The following is a 6,129-nucleotide window of genomic DNA, read 5'->3' on the forward strand; positions in this document are numbered from 1 at the left end:
GTTAACCAAATACGGTAGGCCGGTTGGCTTTGGGAGCCCACGGTAAAACCACAAATGAGGCAGTGCACGGTGACATATATGGATTAGGCCTCTTTTGAAGTCAGAGAAGCGCGGAGCAAAATTAGTTTTGAAGAAAGACTCGGGAACATGGATTCAAATTAATTAGCGCCTAAGTGCACAAGTATATGTACCTGAAAAGCGTGGACACAGAATGGAGGAAGAGGTCAAGAAAGTTGGCAAACAAGTACAGGGTAAATAAAAGTGTAAATAAAAGTGTAAATAGACAACCAGGAGTCATCAGGAAGAAAGTGAGAGGAACAGAGACAGCGAATTGGATGCAAAGAATGGAAACAAAAATGACCATGGAAATTTACAAGAATGGGAAGAAACTAGAAGCGAAAATCTGTACGATAACACAACAGGCAGTGCCTTGCTATTAAGGCTCGAGCAGGTTGCCTAAGGATAAAACCATACCGGATCAAATATTCGCAATAAGATGAGGCATGTATTTTCTGCAGCAAAAAAGTCGGACGACAATCGGCACATCCTAATGGAACGCGAAGGTATTCCCCTATAGCGAGACCCGTAAGAACGTACACCTCCCAGAAGCGCTTGGATTTAAAGTGGACGGATGCATCAACAGGTCAGCAGTCAACATAAGCAAGGCTCGTTTAAAGTATTGGTCGAAAAAAGAAAGCAGGGAAGAGATTGATGCGACTGGACCCGTTACAGGTATACATAGCGGTACAAAGTAGGTAGCGATGTCTTGAAGAAAAGAAAAAAGATTAAGGAGATACATACAAAATTGCTACAATGAAAAGCATGTATAGCCTACATGAGTAGCTCAAGCAGGCTAGCTGACTATTTATCACTGCCCCGTTTCAAAGGTTTTGCCAATAAATCATCACCATGAGCAGCAGCGCGAAAGAGGAGCCCCGTTAGTACACGACTCATACGCACATAACTAGTTTCAACGGTGACAAGAAGTTAGATTATGGGGTTTTACGTGCCAAAACCACTTTCTGATTATGAGGCACGCCGTAGTGGGGTCTCCAGAAATTTCGACTACCTGGAGTTCTTTAACGTGCACCTAAATCCTAGTACGCAGGTATTTCCCATCGAAGTTGACAAGAAGTTTTGTCGCTACATTGATTAAATGCTAAACGCAATACCGTCATCGTGAGATGGGTTGTGCCGACTTTTTTTATTTGGCAGGCTTATTTTATATACTAGAAGAGTTGACTGTTGGGCTAGTTGGTCGTCCATATTTGAAGTATATAGTAACTTAGGTCGAATAAAACCACGGAAACAAGAAAGACCGACAAGGACATGCGCTTGTCCTTGTCCGTCTTGTTTCCGTGGTTTTATTCGCGCTAAGTTACTACTTCAAATATTTTATATACCACAGGAGAGACTACGAAAAAGATTGTGCGCCGCAAACAATGGAAATCGATGTTTTCGAAGATGAATTTATAAATAGATTGTATATAAAGAAGAAAAAGGTTTTCGTCCCGATTCAGCGAACATGGTTCAGTTCCGGTTCAACGCCAAACCAACAAATATTGAACCAGTTTATGCTTGCTTACATAACCTAGGAATAATTACAGAGAAGCAGCACAAAATTATTTTGTACAGAAACTCGACGGTGCGCTTGAGCTGCGCGGAAAGAATGCAAAAATATACGCCTGATGTTTGTTCAGGCTACAAGTATATATTTAAAAAGAAAATCACATCATAGAAGCACTCCTCGGAATCAATACGTCAGAAGCAAAACGTCAGTTCCTATCACACCTACTGTACAATTTGCATGCAAGTGCGATCAAAATCGACCATGCAAATAGGAAGCGCTTCTTCAATTCAGCGATTTTACTATATACAGTATACCGTATGTCTTCCCCCACCGCAGAACTATTCGACGGTCACCAATTTCAAAAGTTCGCGAGTGTTTAATATAGTTACCGCCGGGCGCGCCACGTTGAAACCGCAATAATGGTCCAGTCACTTCTAAAATGACGCCAAGCTCGCATGAAGGAGGCGTAAGAAAGAAAGAAAATTAACTTAGAGGTCAACAAAACCTGCGCCCGGTTTCTACACTATAAAAACTGCCCCTGCTTTCTTTCTTCTTCTTTTTTTTTTTTTGACGCATCATCTTGTAATGATTGCGGCACAATGGCTACGACCAGATTGAGAGAAAACGGAGGGTTGCAGTTTTTCGAGTCGCACGCATGCGCATTACCCAAGATGGAAAAAGACGAAATAAGCGGGTGGGACTGCAATCTGCGCAGAAAAAAATCACGGACCATTAGGGCACACCCTAATGCGAATTGCGAGCGCAGCTGTTTAAGTTTTTTGAATTCACAATACATTGTGGCAAAGAACTTGATGCTGAACGACAGGGTCCTCTTGGCTACGGCGTGGAGCCTCTACTGGACAGCTCGTTTAGCAGCAGCGGCCGACGAAGCATTTCCACCGGTTGCGTCGCTCATTGTTAAAGAAAGCGTGAACACGAGAACGCGTGGCGCTAGTGTGCCTGAATGGTCTCAGCCACGGAGTAAGACATTTAGGAGGTGAAACTCCCGTCAGCGCGAGCGAGCGCGGGCGACCAGATAAGGTCACAATTGTTGTATGCGCCGACGGGGCCGTATACAGTGGCGGCGCCATGCGGCGCGTCGTAGAAGCCGCAGCGAAAAAAAAAATGCAGCGCCTGGGCTGGCGGCATAGCTCCGGCGCGCTCTCAACGGCGGTAATTTCTTTCCAGGCCGCCAGGCGCCGCCAGCCCGATAACGGCTCCGCGGGCTTGTGACCTTTTCTGGTCACCGCAAACAGCGGAGTTTCCACTCCTAAATGTTTCTTGCTCCGTGGTCTCAGCAAGGGAGATACCATTCAAGTACCATTCAGGAGCTCTACACGGCGCGCGCGGAGCGCATTCTCTGGCAGCGGCGGCGCAGGTCAAGCAGCGCATGCGCAGTGTGCCCAAAGCCCACGCCAGCACCAAGGAGGTCAGCGCTCGCCACCGTAGCCAGCGCTCGCCGCCATAGAGTTTCTCACTATTAGCCCCGAGAACGACCTAGAGGGGCGCTGCGAGCGCCGCTTGTTTACATATTTTACGGCGTCTTCGTTCGCGAAAATGTAATCAACTAGCTTATTTCCCAGGCAATATATGCCTCAAAGGCAACACTATAGTGTCACCCGAGGGAGCTCAGACCAGCCCTTTACGGTTTCTTCATGCGTGGATCTACACTTTGCAGCGGTAGCTCACGTGAATAATAAAAGCATAGACGCAAAAGCACAGCACATACGAATCCAATTCGGATTCCATAACCACCATGGTGCAACTGTCACAATTAAACGCTGGCTAACGCTTCAACTTCTACAACACTTATCTTGATTTTAACCAGCTAAAACATTTTTGCTCACGACGAGTAGTTCACGATTTAATATCAATTTTTTTTATTAATTCTTCACAGAAGCACTCGACAGTGCAGTTTAGATTCTGCCAGCACCACTTGAGTTTTTATCTCCTTCTCAAAATTAGGCCGTTTTTCACCGGTTAAATTTAAGTGGCGGTAATTTGAAGTAAAGCTGATTGAGGCTTACAGCTGTTTGCAGCACACGGAAAGGAATGTACCAATATTTATTCCGTGCTACATGTTCGACTCACTTGAGCAATATACTGGTGATTCTTGCTTGGGAAACAGACATGATGAATCTGTTAGGAGAACTGACACAGGCTGCTCGAACCAAATACGTGAGTGAAATATGCTCTTTGGAGTCATCAATTCGAAGCCTCATTCATTGGTAGTGTGGCACATATTGAAGATATTGTTCCCCAGTGGAGGTAAAAAGTCAAGTGGATTCGTGTGAGGCTTATGGTGTCTTCTTTTTGAGGCGGGTATGCGAGGTTCTCTTTTATGAACTGACGAAGCGAACAGTTTTCAATTTGTACAATCAAACAACGCAGGATCGATACATGGTGAGGCAGAATGCGTTCGAATTTTCTATTTCAAGGCAGCCTAAGCTGCGCTGTCGTGCCTCGATTATGCTATGGGCATTGTAATTGGTGCTGTAAAGAGCTGCTTCATTGCTTCAATTCGAAGTTGTAGTGAACTGTTGGGTTTCGCGAACAATGTGTGCTTCGCCATAACGACAGTCGGTTGCTTCCGTTGCGGGAGGGGTGTGCCATATCGTCGATAAAAGCTAGTGAGGGCCATTATGACACATTTCATAGCTTGCAGTTAATTTCATGGTTCTCGATCGTGTGATTTATTTCGTGTGATTGCTGTTACAGTATTCGAGAAGTATAAATGCATATATACTATATACTATACATGATGCGCCGTCGTATTAACAGCCAATGCATTTCTGGGTGCCTGTTTCAGAGAACGGTGAAAGAAAATATATGGTACCAAACCTTTTCACGCAAAATGCGCACCCGACTCTTCCTTGTAGGCCTTAATATAGGTGCCACATTTGACTACAACTCACCAGAGTAATAAGAATCATGATGAAAACTTCCCTGGGCAGCCCTTCTAACACGGATTTATAATGTTGACACCAAATGTCAAGGTTTTTCTTCCATGTAAAATGCGATGTCTCTCATGGCTAAGCACTAAGAGAATGTTAAGTGTTTAGAGGAGCATCATACTAATCGCGTGTTGAACTTGCATTCTTTTTAAGCGACATTTATGGACAGACACGGCGCATATATGCATTGAACGACCAGTAGACCCCTTCAGCGCTACATAGCTTGCGATATCCAAGTCGCAAATTTTCATGACTCACGCAGTTTTGAAGAAGAAACTGCGGTTCAGGCATTGCAGCAGAAATAATCCGAAATATTCTTCTGTAAGTACGGCTCGAGACCTCAGTACCCCAAGCATCCACGTAGGGAACGAGCGCGCGCGGCAGCCAAGCAAGCCAGAGCGAGCGGCGTCCTGCCCGTGACATCACTCGCGAGAGGGCGCCACTTCAAGTTCTCGCCGCTAATAACTCTATGCTCGCCACATTCCTGGTTGCCGCCGTTGAGCAGGTCTCGTTAAAGTCCCTTGATAATTATCAAGGGGCTAAAAATTATCAAGGGGCTTTAGGTCTCGTGTGGCACTCTCTTTCTTTCTCCTCCTTTCGCCATACTCTCCTCCTCCGCTTTCCTCCTGGCCCCGTCCTCGCTCTCGCCGTCTTTCATCTCCCGCGGCGCTTGCGTTGGCTCTTTCATCCTTCGCTGCACTCGTTCGCTCGGTTACGAGGTACGCCGACGCTCAACGAAGGAAGGGGCACCTAAGAGCTGCGCTCTAAAAAATCCTCGTGGCTAGCACGATGTGCAGTCTCTCAGTCGCTTGCAAAAAAAAAAAGGAAGCCTAGGCCATCTGTGAAAAGCATTGTCTGTCAGTCCCGTCGTGGGATTAGCCGGGTGCGCGTTTTATCGCGCTTTGCTGGACCAAATAAAAGTTTATTCACTCACTCACTCACTATAGGCCATCTGTGCCATAGGTGCTGCGGAAGCGAGATGCACTCTCGTCTCTAAATTTCCTCTTGGTCGAGAAAGTGCGTGATCAAGCACCCGAGCGGTCGCGTAAAAAACTTCCATTCTTACGGCTACTTGGCCTAGCAGTGTACCATGCATACGTCAGCCGAGCAACTACTGGAGGGTGGATATACAGTTTGAGTTTGATATTGTTTCGGAAGTTGTGTTTGCTGCAGAAGCATTGTCCCTAGAGAACTTAAAGGGACACTAAAGGCAAATACTAAGTCAAGCTAAAGCGATAGATCAGTGCTCTAGAATCTCTAAGGCGTCAATATTATCGCGAACAGAGCCTTAATAGTCGGGATTGAGGTAAATGCAAGACATGATTAGAGACTTCCCCAGGACATTCATGCACTTGCCTGATGACGAAAGCACTCCTCAGTTAAATTGTCCCTAGTACTCAACTACTCGTTGCAAAAAAAAAAAAAAATCCTTGTATTGTATTATAAGATGAAATAAAATTATACTTGTCCAGTTCTATTTCATTTCTAGGAAAAAGAACTCAGTGAAATTACCGTTCACAACGACGCAAGCGGCCGAAATGTTTCGTTTTCGCTCGACTGTGCGCCGCCCACGCTTTCCCGTTTCAGTACTTTCCTGATCGCGTA

This window comes from Dermacentor variabilis, chromosome 1 (assembly GCF_050947875.1).
Source record: "Dermacentor variabilis isolate Ectoservices chromosome 1, ASM5094787v1, whole genome shotgun sequence".
Lineage (NCBI taxonomy): Eukaryota > Metazoa > Arthropoda > Arachnida > Ixodida > Ixodidae > Dermacentor > Dermacentor variabilis.